Source organism: Alexandromys fortis, unplaced genomic scaffold, assembly GCF_014885135.2.
Source record: "Alexandromys fortis isolate MF-2015 unplaced genomic scaffold, M_Fortis_MF-2015_v1.1 scaffold_115, whole genome shotgun sequence".
Lineage (NCBI taxonomy): Eukaryota > Metazoa > Chordata > Mammalia > Rodentia > Cricetidae > Alexandromys > Alexandromys fortis.
In genome coordinates, this window is record NW_026067989.1 from 4,834,080 (window position 1) to 4,853,462 (window position 19,383).

Consider the following 19,383-nt stretch of genomic DNA (forward strand, 5'->3'; position numbering starts at 1 on the left):
ATGTGTATACCTACATGTACAGAGGGTGAGCCGGCCTAGAGCTCTGATGTGCAACATGAAGACTACCAGTCACTGTGTATGATTTGGGGAATGGTCTCTAAACTGGTAGCGTTCATCTGCCCTTGTCGCCGGCACAAATGAATCACTGCGTGGAAAGATAAATAGGTTAAGTTGCGTGGCAATGATAATCGTCTTCCTTTTTATCTTTGTATCCTATAAAATCATGTGTATTCTTGAAATACATAGACTAAAAATCATTAAGAGGTTGGGAGAGCAAATGTAGCATTAGCTCCAATGGTCCTGACTTTCTGTGAAAACCTGCTAAACCCTTCCCTTGCACCCCTGCTTTCCTCCGTGATGGTTCATCATATCTGTGTAAAAAGTGCTATAGAACACCAGCTAGGTAAGACTGCCATTCCTTCCTGAGGTCTGAGTTGTGTCTCCAAGATCTTGTCCAGGCCTTGCTCAGTATACTTGCTAACACAGTCAGACACTGGCTAACAAGTAGAAGGATATATATACACACATGGGTTTCCAAAGGCTCTTGCCTTATGATTGGTTTGCTATACTTGACTGATTAGGAGGAAATAATTAGTGGCTAAAAGCCAGCTTTTCATTGTGGCTACTAATGACACTTCTTGGCCTGTTTCCATCCAGCACCCTAGTTCGAAGAGAATGCTGGGAAGCCATCTGTGTTTCACTGAAAATGCCTAAGACTTCCTGAAACTGCAGATCAACCCAACTTAGGAATTTCACCATGAGTCCCAGGCCTTGAGCCAGCCCGGCTTCTCTCAAATTAAGATGGCCACTCGTTTGTGTGAAGCATTCGTCAGCTGGGAATGTGGTCAGTGGGCAGTGAACTGTTCAGATGCCTGGAAGGTATTTCCTAAGAGACCACACGTCAAGTACCTGCTGAATCATGAGCTTCCCTTGAACAACAATGGGATGCTTTTACAGGCCGAGGGAGGGCTGTGTCGGAGCTGATACCTGGCACAAACTAGAGCTGCCCAATCTGAGGTTGAGAGGAGGAAAGGGGAAACGGGAGTCTGAATCACCGAGACTGTACTTTTCATGGGAGTTGCTTCTCTGGGATTGCTGTGTTCCTGGGTCAGAAAGAGTCACTTAAACTTTTTACCTCACTCATGCTTAAAGGATATTCATCCACTCCCTTTAGTTCTAACCACATAGGCATCAGTGGGCTCTTAAGAATATATGTCAATCCAAAAAACAGAGAGGAGGACCAATGGAACAGAATTGAAGATCCGGATATTAATCCACACACCTTTGAACACCTGGTTTTTGGCAAAGAAGCAAAAGATATCAAATGGAAAAAGAAAAGCATATTTAACAAGTGGTGCTGGCGTAACTGGATATCAACATATAGATGAATGAAAAGAGATCCATAACTATCACCATGCACAAAACTCAAGATCAAATGGATCAAAGGCCTCAACATAAAGCTAGCCACACTGAAACTCATAGAAGAGAAAATGGGAAATACACTTGAACTCATTGGCACAGGAGACCACTTCCTAAATATAACCCCAGTAGCACAAACACTGAGAAAAACAATTAATAAATGTGACCTCCTGAAACTGAAAAGCTTCTGTAAAGCAAAGGACATGGTCAATAAGACAAAGAACTCAAGAAACTGATCATCAAAAGAACAAATAATTCAATAAAAAAAATGGAGTACAGACCTAAACAGAGAATTCTCAACAGAGGAATCTAAAATGGCTGAAAGACACTTAAAGAAATGTTCAAAATTTTTAGTCATCAGAGAAATGCAAATAAAAACAACTCTGAGATTCCATCTTACACTTGTAAGAATGGCCAAGATCAAAAACACTAATGACAACTTATGCTGGAGAGGTTGTGAGGTAAAGGGAACACTTCTGCATTGCTGGTGGGAGTAAAAGCTGGTACAGCCCCTTTGGATATCAGTATGGTGATTTCTCAGAAAATTAGGAAACAACCTTCCTCAAGACCCAGCAAATACCATTTTGGGTATATATCCAAAGGATGTTCAATCATGCTACAAGGACATGTGCTCAGCTATGTTCATAACAGCATTGTTTGTCATAGCCAGAACCTGGAAACAACCTAAATGCCCCTCAACTGAAGAATGGATAAGGAAAATGTGGTACATTTACACAATGGATTACTACACAGCAGAAAAAAATAACATCTTGAAATTTGCAGGCAAATGGATGGAACTAGAAAACATCATATTGAGGGAGGTAACCCTGACACAGAATGACAATTATCACATGTACTCACTCATAAGTGGTTTTTAAACATAAAGCAAAAAAATCAGCTCACAAATCACAATCCCAGAGAACTTAAATAATGAGGAACCTAAGAGAGACATACATGGATCTAATCTACATGGGAAGTAGAAAATGACAAAAATATCCCGAGTGAATTGGGAACATGGGGACCATGGGAGAGGGTTGAAGGAGAGGGGAAAGGCAGGGAGGGGAGGGAAGAGGCAGGAAGGGGAGCAGATAAAAATGCAGAGCTCAATAAAATCAATTTTTAAAAAGAATATAAGCCAATCTAAAAAAAAATCCAGTGTCAAGCATAGGAACCCTCCTTTCAAGTTGTTAGTCAGAGGTATCCATAGGAACCTCATAGGTTATTGCCATTGCCCTTGGTTGCTTCCCAGAACTCTAAGGTAAGACCCTATTAATGAAGAAATCACATATATTAGACACAGGATTCGAGGAACCAAGCTGTAATATGAAAGTCCCCTCCGAAAGAACTAGCTTTCACAGCATCTAAGTATCATAATGCACTGGGTAAGCTCCCAATGGTGAAAAGCCATTAATAGTCCACCCAGCTAGAAAGCCTGTGATCCACAATAACCAGCCCTGCTAGATATCCCCAATGGTGCAATAGTGGCATTTTTTTCTTGGGGATGATCAGAAGCTGTCTAACTGGACACTCAGTAAGAGGAAATTCAGACCCATAACTGTAAACCTAACCAAATACCCATGGTGGAGTAGTTATAAACCCTGTGGGAGAACTTACCACTGCCATCTTCCTAAACCAATAGAATTCCTAACTATATCCTAAATACTTATCCTTATACCAAGGTAAGAACAGCTCTCACACCTCATTAAAGAGGCTGTTTTTGCAGCAAACAGAGACTAGAACAAAGTTCCAAATTCAGAGCATAAGTGATCATGGGGTTTTTGGCCCCAAATAGTTCATCTATAGTGTATCTTCTACATCTTCTAGAGCTCGGGGAACATTGAGAAAAAGGGGGAGAAAGGGTGCAAGAGCCAGAGGACTAGGGCTCTCCTGTAGATAGTACCTTCTAGACATGGAAGTGGAAGCTGCACCCACAAAATCTCAACAATATGGTTACTTAAAAAAGGACCACATAATACTAACACCAACTGACATGACAATACAGATGATGGAGATTTCAAAAGGCCCTACTCCTGGATGAAGAGCTACAGGCAATCAATCATTGGCTCACGAGAAAGGAAAACTCAATTTGCTCCAGGGATGAACCTCTTGATAGGTTACTGAATCCCCAGTGGTTTGTACTTATGAGTACTACTAGCGGAACTCAGTAGGTTGGATTTATAGATATGAATTTGAGAGGGAGTGGAGAGACACAAGAGGAGCTGAGGAGGGAACCTTAAAAATAATGTGCTTTTGTTCAAAATTTTCCAAAAAATTAGGAATTGAAAAAGAAGCCAAAAGACACATAATAGCTGCCTTTAAGAGTTACTAGCAAGGCACTGTAATAAGGACGATGTGACCGCAGAAACCATGGTCACGGTACATTCGTTTACTTGTTTGGTTACTACAGTGAAGTACCTGACTAAAGCAACTGAAGAAAGGAAAGGTTTACTTGGGCCCACAGTTCATGGTCACAGGTCACATTGTGTCCCCCGTCAGGAAACAGAGCAGTGTGTGCTCGTGTTCGGCTAGCTGTGTCTTCTTTCTGCAGTCTAGGATCCCAGCCCATTGAGCCGTGCTGTCTATACTCCCTCCATAGTTAACTGAATCTCAATATCCTCTCATAAACATACTCAGAGGCTGGCCTAATCTAAATAGTCCCTCACAGATGTGTCTGGAAAACTATCTTCTGGATGAATCTAGGTCAGAGTGACAATCATTACTGAGCATGCCACATCGTTTATAGTGAAATTTGAGAATAAACCCATGAACCTGTGGCCTATTGGTATTTAATTAAAATACAAAGGTATTCAATGTGCAAAATGATTTTAACAGATGACACTGAAATGTATTTATGTATAAAATGTCTGAAGTCACTGTACATCATGTATGAAATTAAATTATATTGTCCTATACTTATTTATGTATTAAAAATATTCACACTTTTTCATAAAGAAGAGTAGTCAACATAGCCCCACATGTTCTAAATGAGGAGCTTGATAACTCCTAAAGAGGACACCGAAGGTCAGTTTGTGGTAATAGCAAATCGTGGGCTAATTCCAGTAAGGCTCAAAGGAGAAATTTCAATATGCAGAGAAATAAATTAGGAATTTGAAGACATACAACTTTACAGCCAAAGCCTAACTGTAAGCCAACCTTTCTCTTCATGTTTTAAGACACACCTCGACTTCCTCTACAGATCCAAATGATCTCCTGTGACCTGTGACATCATCAAAACTCCAAAAACCCATAGAATCCAAAATAGCAAGGAACACACAACGTTTGAACCCTCATTTGAAATTTCACATCTTTGCCTCCTAACATTTGCAAAGGGTCATTTTGGCAAGGGTGACCAGTTGGCCAGCCTGAGAGAGGAAAAGGGTAGATTAAACTATAGCTTCAACTGTTGCAGAACCTCACCTGATGCAGGAACCGTGGGTTAGGACTACATTCACGTAGTAAAATGAGCTGCAAACCATATAACAGAGGCTTCTTTAAAAAGATAAAATTATTTGTTTTGTGTGTGTGTGTGTGTGTGTGTGTGTGTGTGTGTGTGTGTGAGTGACTGTGTGAGTTTGTATGCAACATATGTCAGGTGGGGTTGGCAGTTCTGGAACTGGAGTTACAGAGGGTTGAAAGCTGCCATTTTGGTCCTTGGTAAACAAACCCAAATCCTCCACAAAACCAGAAAATGCCCTTGAATGCTGAGCCATCTCTCTAGACCCAGACAGTGGCTTCTTTAGGAAAATGTTCCTCCTTGCTCATCCATTTCATCAAAGAGCTAATCTCCTTGCATCCTGGGTCTTCTTTCTCCTCACCTATAAACCTGAATGTCTCACAGGGAACTCAGGACAGACCCAGTCATCAGAAACCCTGGAGTATGATTCTTCGGCTCAGAATCTCACTGTCTACAGGCCTCTACCTCATTACAAGTTGCTTTCTTCTATTTTGCATTTCTGTAACTAAGTAGCTGGAGCTGGGTCATTTAGAAAGAGGTTCATTCTGATTCTGGAGTTACTTGAGTGGCTATACCTTGTGTTGCTTCAAATCATAGCTGAAGGGTTAGCATATATGTACAGAATAGAAAGAAATCAAAGGTGTGTGAGTGTGTGTGTGTGTGTGTGTAAGGCATTGTGTGTGTATGTGTGTAATATTCAAGTATATGTGTGAGCTTGTTTAGGGGTATACGTATCTATATGTAACTGTGTAAGGTGCCAACCATCATCTTTCCATCTTGTTTGAGGCAGGCTTCTCTCAGGCATTCTAAAATATGTTTTATGAAAATGCATTACATCTGAGGAATTCTTGCCCTGGCTTCTGTCTGGGTTTACCTCTCCTGCTTGAGCTAGCTTAGTGAGTTTTTATACTCCCATATACAAGGTGCTCATCAAAACTTTCCCAAGAGAAGTGGGGATAATGCTGGCTAGAAACCTGCAACTATGGAAATTTTATGTGGTTGGTTTGCTGTAGCAGAATTAATATGTGTAAGTGGCATGTATTCATTGTTTTTGTTACGAAGTGGTAGATATGAATAGGACAAATTGAGATGCTGCTATATGGACATAAACACTCAAACTTGTAAATGGAGTCATCTTGTATCCCACACCTCCATTGAGGTTCAGTCTGGCTCATTCAGCTCATTCAGAAACTCATTCAGAAACTCATTCAGAAACTCATTCAGAAACTCAGCTGGGTACCGACTTCACAACCAGGAACTAGAAGACTCTTAAGGTGTAACAATCAAGAGATTTTTATCTTAATTTACTTCCATCTCCGGCTACAGAATGGTGAAGGAGCTGATAGGAATCACCTTGTGTTCTGAGGTGCAGCATTCCTGACCACAATGAAGAGAGAGCACTATTTATCACATGGGGGTATTTTCAAGCGTAGAGATACACCCGGTGTTGAGACACTTCCATCGGGTAAACAGGGCCAGTCACAAATGATTGCATTACTGGGATGGGAACTAAACGTCCTGTCTTATTCCTGGAAACTGCTATCTGTGCAGCATTCCAGCCTGAAGGAAATATTGACACCTAGTAGTGGCCCCTTCTTTTGTTGCCTTCGGAAGTTTCTGCTTTAAGCCGCTGCACTTGGCAAATTCTCACTCAGAGCTCAGCTGCAATGGTGAGCTAATTTCTAGTCTCTCCACACTTTAATGAAAGGCTAGGGCACTCCACTTTATGGGCACGGCTGGACATCCGTCCATTTAACACGCGAAGCCTAAAATGGTCAGAGCACACAATGGGGTGCATTGCTGGAAGCAGGTGCCAGGGTCATCTCCTCAGGTTCCTTACCTGCTCAGATCCCTGGCTATGTGGATCCTAAGCACACCCTGAGGTCTGAGCCACCCTGGAGGATGTTTGATCAGTGCACCTGCCCCTAATCTTCTGGCTTCCATGTCTTGACAAATGAAGGCAGCATAATCCCATGTCATCAAAAGACAACCTTGATGAATGGGCTTGTGTCTTGCTCGGGGGCCCCACCTCTTTGTCACGCTCCCAGCCACCATTCCTGGCCAGAGCCCAGCTGGGAGGAGGTGGCCCTTCAGCAAAAGAAATAGAAAACTCGGCTGGTTGGGTGGGAGAAAGCTAAGCCACCTGTCTAAACTGAATGTTTGCTGCTGAACTGAGGTGGAGGGACAATGCCCTGGCTTCCCTCATTGGGAGAGCTGCATGTCCCTCATAGTGGGGGTAGAGAGAAGTTGCCCTTCCTAACCAAGATGCAGCCACTAAAGAAGATGTGTTGACCTTGATGTCCTGCCCATCAGGCTGGTACCCTGCTGGCAGAACAAACAAGGAGGAAGTGTTGTGTTGTGTGGACAAACAGGGCTGCTGGAGGTCTGCCTGTGGGAGGAGTCTCGTCTCCTTTTATCCAGGGTGGGATGGAAGTCTTGAAACTGACTTGAGCATGTGAAAGCAAGAAAAGATTCTGATTGTCTGCGCAAGGGTAAACATTTTCTTTCTTGTCGTCTCCTGGTGTGGACCACCTGCGCTGTTTCCCAACTATTGAAGAACACTGCTTCCTTGTGTCAGCAAACATTCCACGGGGGATGCTCCATGAAATCCGCTAGATGCTGAGGAGGACAGTTAACAGCAGCTCTGTCTCTGCCCTCACACAGCTCACACTCCTTTCTCCAGCCTAAGGAACCTTCTTCAGCCCCACCTCCTTTTCACTTCCCAGGACAGGACTTTCAAGCCTTGAGGGAGCAGGTGCAATGGGCATCACTCCCACGTGACGTCAGTGTACTGCATGGGGATTCACATCAAAGCTCATGAAGCTTGGATTGAAAGAGACCATTAGCACAGAGATACCAAGGCAGCAGAGTTTTCAAACATGCACACTGAAGATGAGATGCAGCCAAGACCCAGAGGACCTCCTAGGTGGGGTGAGATCAGAGCTCCCAGCTCCCCAGACTCCCTGTTCTGTGGCTACTGGATTTCTTCTTCTCCTTTCCCAGCTTGGCTTTCCATGGCTGAGGGCTTTTCAATCCAAATATGAACACAGAAGAAGTATTCATGTCAATGCTTTTTATTGCAAGAACAGCCCATAACTTATTTTTGGAATTCATAGCATTTCCCCTGAAATAACTCAGTAGGTGATGAATCACCAGGCCCATTAGCAGCCGAGTCTTGTGTGGAATATGGTCTGGTGCAGTGTGTGCCTTCACCACGAAGGTTTATACTGGAATCTGCTTTTCCTCCTGAGACCAAAAAAAGTAGCTACTGATACCTCAAGGGTTTTTTTAAATTTATTTTGTTTATTTAGTTAGTTTTTCTAAATTGTCTTTCTTTAAACTGGTCTGACAGCTTCATTTTGAGTTTTCCAGATAGCTACTTAACGGTTGAAAATAGAATTCCTCCCCTCCCCCATTTCATGTATGGCTGCTCATTTTTAAGTGTTCAAGCCTCCGAGGCCCCACTTGTTCTACCTTAGGAAGGAAAAGGGAATTATTGTTCATAATAATTGTGATTGGTGGAATTTAGTCTATCTGATTCTAGGAAAATGGTAAGAGATTGGCAAAAGAAGTATGGTGGGTCTAATTTAGGCACACAGAATCTAAGTGTTTTTATCTTTGGGATAAAACTGCCAGGGATTTAAAACAGTGTGCCTCCCTGAACAGGGAGTTGGGAGGGCAATGCTCAAATTAAAACTGGAGTCTCCTGGGTCTGGTTCCCAGATGCCGCTGCTCAGCCACGCTAAGCTCATGGCTGCCATTTTGCCATTTTTTTCTCCTCTAAAGATTACTATTGATTAACGTCAGCACATCCTTTTAGTAGACGGCATCATGAAAAGTAGACAGACTAATGCAACAGAGCGGAACTCAGAATTCTCAGCACATGGAAGATCAGTGTGTCATGAGAGAAGCTTTCAAGAGAAAAGTGGAAATCAAGATGCTCACCCTTATATAGTACCGTGCAAACACATACATGCATTCGAGATATATTTTGATTTTTTTAATGTTGAGGGTTTTTTTTTGAAAATTAAAAGAACTATTTTTATGGAACAGAATCAATATGAGGAGGGAAGATGAACACACAGTTTCGGTATAGGAGAATGTTGTATAACCATAGTAGCACAGACTTTCCTAAGTGTATGCCCAGAACCAAATATTATATCTGACTACACAAAATATTATTTTTTTAAATATTTGTGAGGGTATAATTACATTATTTTCCTCTTTCCTTTTCTCCCTCTAAACCCTCCCATGTACCTCCCCTGGTTACACATATTAATCTATGCATACACACACACAAGTGTGTGTAAGTGAATGAATATATACATATATATTCCTAAGTACACAAACACAACCTGCTCAGCCTGGATAAGACTACTTGTATGCATGTGCTTTCAGGGCTGAGCACTTGGTGTTGGCAAACCAGATGTGCTCTTCCCTAGGGAAGACTATTTCTCCCACGCTCAGCCTTAGTAACCTGTCGTTCTTTGTCTGGGGTTGAGGCTCCGAAGCTTGCCCCATTCCATGTTAACAGGTCTATTGATGTCATCCTAGTTCATGTCATACTTAGGTGGCCAAGTTGGTGAGACCGCATAGGTGTGTGTACCTTCTGACATTTCTAGGACACACAATCTTACAACAAACTCCCTGTTCCTCTGGCTCTTAGAATCCCCCCTCTTTATCACAATGGCCCCCCAAGCCTTCAGTGCAACAGTTGTTTTGTAGACGTATCAGTTGGGTCTGCGCTCCACAACTCTGCATTTTGATTAGTTGTTGTTTTCTGTAATGATCTTCATCTGTTGGAAAGAATAGTTTCCTTGATGAGAGTGAAAAATTATTAATTTTTGTGGTTGATGGGTAGAGAGACTGATCAGTGAATGTTTAGCATATGTACAGTCCTAGATTCTATACCAAGCACCACCAAAAATAAATTAATAAATAAATGCATAAATCAATGAAATTTCAAAATAGTCACTGTAAGCTGCACACAGGTTACATAATATATAGGGCAAAGAAAAGATCAGTATCCCTAGCATACAGATTTTTGTAAATGTGGATAAAAAGATACAGTGATAATAGAAAATTGCTAAAAGATATAAACAGGCATCCCACTAAAGAAGAGAGACAGAAAAGGGCAATAAAAACACACAAACTATTTATAACCTCATTTGTAATCAAGCGAAAGTTTTAAGAATTACAATATTGAAAATTCACTTTTATCATAACTTATTGTTATATATAAAATTGCATTTATGTTTATGCCCATAAATATTTATATAACCAGTTTATTATTTAAAATTTGTCAGTGTTTTTTTTAGTGACTATGCCTAGCATTTTTTAAATTTATTTATTTATTAAAATTTTCCACCTCCTCTCCTCCTTTCATTTCCTTCCCCCTCCCTCTCTCACCCCTCCCTCTCCATTTCTAAGAGAAGTCAGGGTGCCCTGCCCTGTGGGAAGTTCAAGGCCCTTCCCCCTCCACCCAGGTCTAGGAAGGTGTGCATCCAAACAGGCTAGGCTCCCAAAAAGCCAGCACATGCAGTAGGATAAAAACCCAGTGCCATTATCATTGGCTTCTCAGTCAACCCTCATTGTCAGCCACATTCAGAAAGTCTGGTCTGATCACATGCTCATTCAGTCCCAGTCCAGCTGGCCTTGGTGAGCTCCCATTAGATCAGCCCCACCGTCTCAGTGGTTGGACGCACCCCTCTCAGTCCTGACTTCCTTGCTCATGTTCTCCCTCCTTCTGTTCTTCATCTGGACCTTGGGAGCTCAGTTCAGTGCTCCAATGTGGGTCTCTGTCTCTATCTCCATCCATCGCCAGATGAAGGTTCTGTCCGGATAGATTTTTGTACTTTTATAAGCACTCTTCCCAGGTCACAGAAATGCAAATTGAAATAACAGTTCTAAAGAGGAAACTTGAAAATAAATAGATGAATTTTAAACATGTGGTCTTATGACTGAGGATGCAGCTCAGAGGCATAGAACTTGCCTAGGATGTGCAAGGCCCTGGGCTCAATTCCCAGCTCTGCAAAACAACACAAGAAAATAAATCAAAACACATTTAGCTAGCAATAGTGACTGAAATCTCACACCCTTGGTAGGCTGAGTCAGGGGTCTGGACTACCTAGGGAGAGCCTATCTCAAAAAGTAAAAAAAAAAAAAAAAAAAAAAAAAAAAAAAAAAAAAAAAAAAGGAAAAAAGGAAGGGAGGAGGGAGGAAGAAAACTAAGGGTAAGCAAGATGACTTACTTAGTAAAGCCCACATGAGCATGGCTTTTGAGCTGAATTTGATCTCCGATACTCACATGGTAGGGGAGAACTGACTCCTGCGAGCTGTCCTCTGACTTCCACGTGTGCATCATGACACGTCAAAACCCCCACACACCCCAAATAAATGAATAAATAAACAAAAGGTCTAACATAAAACTTATAAATTTCTCCATTAAGCAGGACATCTGTAATGCAAGAATATCAGATTATCCTAAAGATAAAAACAAAAAAACAAGGCATCAAGGGAAAGGTATTCACTGCAGCATTGTATCTTTTGCCAAAAGAAAGGAAGAAAGAAAAAGGGATAGAAAGGGAGAGAAAGAGAAAGAAAATGGAGAGAAATCATTTTGCTGTCCAATAGTAAAAAAAAAAGTTTAAATTGTGACATGAGTGCGTGAGATTAACATAATGTGAAGAAAGCACAGGCCATGTAGCCGAAAAATACGTTTTTACCATGGAAACAACAGGCAATGCAGTCTTTAAAAGAAGTTCTTCCAAAATGGAGGCCTGTTTATATATTTACCCACGTAAATACAGTTAGTTTGGGTGCATATTTAAAGAGACATAGCAATGGTTACTTCTAAGTGCTTAAAATTATAACTACCACAACGAAAGTGCATTCTTCATCTCTCCGTTGTTCACTTTAATAAACGTGAAGGGTTCTGAAATCGGGGGCAGTGGGACAGTGTAACATGCCATGCTCTCTTTAAAATGTCACCCTGTGGCCTTGCTTTTCTTCCGTCAGTGACAGTATGCTATGCTTTTTTTGTTTCTCAGAACTTCTTCTCTTAAGAACTAATAATAGCCCAATAGTTTCAGCTGCCTCCCCCACGCCCCAGCAATTGTCCCAGGCTAATTAAAGCGCTTTGATGCATGGCCTGTGATTTCAGCCACCACTTCCTGGATGCTTCAGAGACAGCAGGAGCAAGAGTTTGAGGTAAAGGGTGTGGTTCTAGGATGGGATTTGGCCTCTGGGTCTCCAAACCACACTGGGACTCAAAATCAAAACTCTTTCAGGTGTCAGGGCCATGTAGGGCAGCAGCATGAGCTGGACAAGTGAGTCCTGTTGACACCTTATGAGCTGCTTGTGTGCTTTCCTCCCTTGAGTGTGCATGTGTATGCACACATGTATGTGCATGTGCGAGTGTGTGTACTTGATGGCAGAGGACAACCTTGGGTAACAACCTGAGAATACCACCAACCTCCTTTGACTCTTTTATTGACCTGGGATTGACAAACTAAGCTACACTGACTGGCCAACAAGACCCAGGGGCCCTTTGTTTTCTCCCGGCACTGGGATTACCAAGTACACCATCATGTCTGTCATTTTTTATTATTATTTTTAATTTTATGTTTTGTTTGTGTGTGTGTGTATACATGTGGATATGGATGACCAGAGAAGTCGAAAGAGGGAGTAGGGTCACCAAGAACTAGAGTTGCAGATGGTTGTGGGCTGCCATATGGTTGCTGGGAACTGAACCCCAGTCTTTTACAAGAATATAGACTGCTCTTAACTGCTGAGGCATCTCTCCCTTGACACTTGTGTTTGTGCAAGTTCTAGGAATCAAACTTGGGTTCTCATGTGTGTGTAAACACATTACTGTCTGAGCTACCTCCCCATTCCCTCCTCCTTCCTTTTATGAGTGTCTTTGCATCTTGCAAAAACTCCTCAGCTTTGCAAGAGGAAATTCACCCTTTCAAACATCAAAGCTAAAAGTAAGATGTTCACTTCTAAGGGATTTATTATATTAACTACCTGCATTGGGAATTATGGAACATGATAAATCAGATCTCATTAGATATGATTAGATGTGTAAGGTATGGTTCCCTTTTTACAACAGATTTATCATTGGTACCTATGTGCCATCCCAATCATCTTTGCCCACTGAAACATCCTTTGACCTCCTTCATCCCATAGCTGCATGGAATCCCTTTCAAAGCCATCATCCTCTATTATTTCTGCCTTCAACTGCTGCTCTTCCTCAACCAATAGGTCTGAATCTACGCATTCCCTTCTCCCACAATCTGACCATTTTCCTCTCAACATTCTACTGAATGTGGCTTCTAAAGACCATCAAGAATCTAGTGGCATGAAGTCCATCAGCTTCCCCGTGCCTCACACAGGCATGGGAGATCACCCACTGCCTGCAGAGTCTCCCTTGTCTATTCGACAGCTGCTTACATCTGCAATACTGCTCACACTGGTCTTCAATGCCTGACTTCTCTTGCCCCTTGATATTCCTCTTGTCAACTTTCCAATTCTTTTAGCTTTATCTGTCTTCTTATATTTATGATTCTTAAGTGTGGACTTTAAGTTCGCCTGTCCCCTGAACTGATAACAATTCTGAAAGAGCTCCTCTTTCTCAGCCCCACTCCATCTCATCCCAATTCCTAGCTTCCACCCTTACTTCCCAGCAAGGAAGGGGTCCTCATAACCACAGCTCATCTTTCCATCTCTGGCATCAAGATACCCACCCCCACTCCATCTCTGTGATGGTCCTTAGAAGGATCACTGGGCACATTCAGTGCCTTTAAAGATCCAAAGAGAAACTTAGGACATACAAGTAGTAACTGTTCCTCCTTAAAACCCTTCACTAAGACCATCAAAGAAACTGTCACTGTCAGTATTCAGAGTTTTAAGGCCGGTGACTATAAAGTAGCTTCTAGCCCTGGACTTGCGCAGTGACACAGATATGCATAGGTATATCTAGACTTCTGGTTTGGTTCATAGAATTCCATACCACACTAACTAGGCTTCTAGACTTCTGGTTTGGTTCATAGAATTCCATACCACACTAACTAGCTGAATAAAATTCAGCTGTCAGATGTCCATAGTTCCAATACATGATTTTCTTACAGCAACATCTCTAAGAAGTAAGAAGGTTATGTTGCCTCAAAGCATGAGTTTCCTACCTTCTTGAAGCTTCTATTTATTGATATACTTTAAACACTATAGAACTATTTGGAGCAAGAAAACTGAATAGTATAGAGATTCAAGGTATAATACATAGAGTTGTATTTGAATTTACTCTTGAACATTTATTAATTGATCTTTTTCAAAACAAATTCTTTACTTCTATTCTCTGTAAAGTGGGGATACTATTGTGATTTTTTTTTTAGATGAGTCTCTAGAATTGTGAGCATTAGTGAAGCAATGTCTCTGCATCCAGGGCTCTCTGTGGCTGAGCCCTGGCTCCTTCTGAGGCTGGTGTTTTCATCTCTCCCATCCCTGTAAGAGGTTAAATTTGCATCACCTCCCTAGTCCTTACCATTCCTGTCTTCCCTGGCTCCTTTTGGGCTAACAACGATGTGAGTTGCCCTGAATATTGTACTTCTGCAGTGATCCGCAGGTGCTGAACCCACTGCGAGCGTTTGAGAGATTCCACATTATTTATACAATCAAGAATCTTTCTGGATGCTTGAAGAATTATAGGAAACTTTGAACTTGCAAAGAGCCCACAGAGGAAGGTGTTTCTACTGGCTCTGGATCTTTACTAAGTCACCATCCCCTGGGCCTGAATTTGCAGCTTTGTGTTGGAATGCAACAGAGCCCAGCACAGGGATCAGTGAAGGACTTTATCACCTTCTTTTTGAAAACCTTTCACAGACTTCCTGATTCTGACTGAATAAAAACCAAGAAGTGTTGACATGTGAGGTCTCTGCTCTGCAGTGGGGGTACCTGGAGGTGTCTGGACATTCCTTGCACTTCGAAGTTTTTAACAAAATGTACTGTTATTCCAATTTGTGGTTCGCACATATGCTTGTCTCTGTCCTTCTAGGCTAGGAATTCCACAGTGAATTTATTTCCCTTGCAGCCCACTGTGGCTGGCACAACTGTAGCCATCCACATTCGCCAGACTTCAGTGGGGTTTGGATTCTGGTAGCAACAAGAAGAACAGCCTCCGATGTGTTACGCTGACGAGCCCATAACTTCATTTGTCTTGCACAGAACTCTCTCTGGCTGTGTAACAACAGCCCTGTCAGTTTGTGCTCCCTGCCCTCCTCCCTTGAACAGCTTCCTTGAATTACATTCCACACACCACAGAATGTACTCATTTTAAACATGCAGTTCAGTGCACTGACTGTACCCCCAGCCTTTTGCAACACTCACCATACTCACATTGTAAAACATTCTGGACACTCCCCAGTGGAAACCCTGCGTGACTCAGCCATCACTCAGCACTCACAGTTCCTACTCATGTGAACCCTGAGATGCTCACTGAGCTTAGATCAGAATGGAACCTGGTGGTCCTTTGATATTGCTGAAGTCACAGACTGTATGCTCCTTGAGGAAGCAAAATTGAACTCTGCTGCACTGTAGGTTGTACTTCTGTTTCATTGCCAAGATAAACAGTGACTGGGTGTCCCCTTCTGCACCCAGTCTGCCCAATGAGCCATAACCTACAGACAAAACACCAACCAATGGGAAATAGGTGTGATTATATCCTCATTTACATAAAGCCCACCAAGCAGCACTAGACACATTGAAATTCCTAGTTTGTCTAAACAGACAAGAGTTGGCCCCTGGTGGGGAGTGTCTTCTACAGAACACTCTTTTTCTTTCCGCCTGCCCAGGTTCTCCTTCAGTCTGTGTGGAAGGATGGCTTCACTCAGTTTGACCACTGCATATTGTAAACAAGACATCCTTTTTTTCTTCTACTTCATTCCTAGTGAGGTTCTGAGACTCCATCTGATGGACCCTGATGTCTCTTGATTTGCTACTTCTGAATGCTTCAAGTGAGAGGAATATGTGGCCTTCCTTCATGACTGGCATCATGACTCTGCACTCGTAATTCCAAAAGACACCCCCCATGTTGTCATCTGATTCAGTGTTCCACTCCCTTTTATTGCTGAGCCATATTCTGTTGTGCGGCTATGCTCCATCTCTTTGTCCACCTATCGGCTAATGGCCATGCAGACTGATCTTCCCTTTGTAGCTAAGCACCTGCAGTGTTATCCTAGTGAGGCTCGGCAAGCAGAAGGCAGTTTCTGTCAGTGAACGATGTGCAGGGCTGAAGCAGGTGCCCATTGCCATGTCCTACTCTGCTGCCCTCATCTGCACACTTGGGTCCCTGCCCTTTAGCGATGACTCCTTCCTTTGCTTCTTAGCTCTTGCCATTCATCGAATCATGGTTTGTGCTCTGGGGGATTTTGCTAAGAGGTCTGTAGCTCCTACTTGGAACATCAGAGGCATTAGGGTGGGGAGAGCAGAGCCCTGTCCTCAGCTGTAAGCCTGTATTTTCTGACATCCCTGTCAGAAACAAAACAGGGCACAAAACTGTCCATCTACCTGTGCAAGAACCTGGGGCACCACAGGAATGGATTTCAGCTCCCTTCTCTCCACTTCTCCCCTCCACACGAGCATGCTCTGTTTATGTTGTTGTTTTTGTTGCTTATTAATTTGTGTCTATAAAGTTCTTTTTTTATTGTAGTCAGAATATCCATTTCTTTTCAGACAGCATTTGGAAACCCTGGTCCCAGTTCTGTTAATGGTGAAGAGCCTTCTGTTTTAGCGTACCCATCCATCTGCCTGAGAACCAGAAGCACAGCCTGGACTGGAAGAGTGAGTGAGCTTGTTGAGTTTTCCTCCAGCGACAGACACACTGTCCTCAGAAGTGATGTTCCTTCAGAGGTCTTCTACTAAAGACATGGGAACTATGTATTTGAAAAGTAGTTACTCTGGAGGCAACAGACGAAAACAAACAAATATCACCCCCACAAGAATATCATGGAGTTGAAGCTATCATCCGCCAGATGGCCTCTGTCTTTCTTTCATTTCATTTATGGTATGTTGTGCTCAAGTTGAAGCACCCTTGTAGACATACGCCCCATCGCCTCTCTTCTTTTTATGACATCATGCTTCCTTCTCAACTCCCATCTTCCTTCTCCACATCGAGTGTAAGAAAGGCAAGCCAGATCCCAAAACATGAGAGCGAGTGCCTCAAGGGTTTTTCTGCACACTCAGAAGCCTCCATCTGTAGCACATGGTACCCCGTCACCATCGTGACGAATATTGACTTAGCTTCAGGAAGAAAAAAAACTAATTAAAGATGTGGAAAAATACAAATGTGGTTGATTTAAACAGGCAAAGGGAATTATCCTGATGCCGTTTGCACTATCTCGGCAGTGTTGGCGTCCCTCGAATCAATTAGATTTAGAAATCAAACAAATGATCTTCTTAGTCTTCTCTTCGGATGCTTTGCTTGCAAAGGTTTGGTGAAAGCATATTGAACATAATGTGAGAATACCGGCTTTTAAGACATTTCTACTCTCTCTCTCTCTCTCTCTCTCTCTCTCTCTCTCTCTCTGTGTGTGTGTGTGTGTGTGTGTGTGTGTGTGTGTGTGTGTTTCTCTCTCTCACTTTTAGAGAGCCGTAGCCTGACATTACTGGCTGAATAGTTTGATTTAATTCACAGTGGTTCCGTGGAATCCACGATGGAGGACTTTCCCCCTCTCTTCTTCACAATACCTTTGCTTCAGAGTTTCATTTTGGAGTTTATCAGAAGGCAACGCTCTCAGAGCGCTGCCCCCAGCCCTGTTTGCCGACAAGTTCTACTTGAGTAAGCCGTATTTGGACAACCATATATTTCATTTAGGCCTTTTGCAATGACTGGGCCAAGGTCAGTTTCATATGCTGCAGAAATCATGGAGCGACACTTGAGATAAACAGAATGTTTACTCTCTCCCTGTGAGCTGGGGCTGATATGTAAATTCATCCTTATTCTTTCATCAAATTTGCATTTCCCCTCTTAACCAAACACCACAGGGATCCAAATCAAACAGTTTTAATGATGGTCAACTCTTTCTGACCGATGGCCATATCAGAGGGGGAAAAAAACAGCAATTTAGATTAAAATGAAAGCTCGATGCAACATAACTCTCCTCTCCAGGTTGCCGGTAATTGGAGAGGTGTTTTGATGCTTCGCTGCTTAGCAGTAATTACCAGGGCCTTTGGCTTTGCGTGCCTCCCCTTGCGCCCCCTTATCTCCCACAAACACGCCACATTCACCCACCAGCCCAATTTTAAAAATTTTAGTTTTCTGGTCAAATAAATCAAGGCTCACTAGCAGATTCTTGGTGTTGAAAAGAGGAAATAAAGAGCAGCCTGAAAGACTTGGCTCCTTCCAACCAGAAAGAGACCTAGGAAACAATAGGATTCCAGAGGAAAAGCGGAACCCTAGTTCTGTGGATGGATGATTGTCTTTCTTCATAACTGAGGGAAGGCTCCCTGCGGGAGAAAGTGTGTCACTCACTAACTCTGGGGTGAGATGGAAACTCTTACATAGGAAGCCAACAGTATCTAAATAGCCTGCAGCCCCTTGAAAAGCCAATAAATAGCAAGAGCTTCAATCCCTCTGAAGCAGCTAACCAAGAGGGAGCCTCTGAGAACTGAGGGGTAAAGTTAGTACCTGTGTTTGTTCTTCTTCCTTTCAGAACAAAGGGAACTCTTTCTCCGTCGTGAATCTGCAGAACACGGGATTAAACAACGGGACCACACAATTCATTCCCGTTGGTTGGGGCTGGGTGCCAGACTCCAGTACAGCACCCCCATCCCCGGAAACTGTTTAGTACTGCACCCGCCTCCCAGAGCCTGTTAGATTTTTTTATCCCTGCAACTTGGGCTGCTGGGGCCTTGCTTGGGGAGAAGGGGGGCTGCTCGCTGTCTCCACTGCCCATCTTGCGCTGGGTTTTGTTTCTGCACCCATAAGCGATGTTAGCAAGTTCAAAGCAAGGGGTCTCAGAGACAGGCTTCACAAAGACGGGGGTTGGGTGGGGAAAGAAAGTGGCATTCTTTCAGATGCTCCAGGGTTCTGTTTCCTGGAAGGAATAAAAATGAAGACTTGGCCCTGAGCCTTGCTAGGTTACTGAAGATCTCCCACTTGGAATGTCAGACACATCAGTAAACGACTCGATCCGGCAACAGAGCTAACATAATTCACGCCATTGACACAACAAGAGGAGTGTCTCTCCCCATCTTCAGTGCTTGTCTTTGAGAAAAAAAAAAAAAAGACAAGGGAGAAAAAGAAAGAAAGGGAAAGAGAAAGCAGAGCGGCGAGGGGGTGGGGGGGTAGAGGCAGAGGACACAGTTTCCTTTTCATCGAGCCTGTCAAATGGCTATCTAATGTGACGACTGGCTGCAGGGGAACAGATAGCTTCTCTGAAGCCTGCAAGTATTTCTGCCATTCAAGGGGCCGGAGGATGCCACACACAGTCTGTTTGTTCAACATAAGCAAACAG

At 42.9% G+C, this 19,383-nt stretch overlaps 1 long non-coding RNA gene across 1 annotated transcript; it reads right to left on the reverse strand.

The window, feature by feature from the left end:
- Window positions 1-14,158: 14,158 nt before the first annotated feature.
- LOC126512051 (uncharacterized) lies at window positions 14,159-18,693 on the reverse strand. Its single transcript, XR_007594895.1, has 2 exons — window positions 18,555-18,693; window positions 14,159-17,167 (listed from the first exon to the last, which is right to left on the reverse strand). It is a non-coding gene; the product is annotated as an uncharacterized lncRNA (long non-coding RNA).
- Window positions 18,694-19,383: the final 690 nt, after the last annotated feature.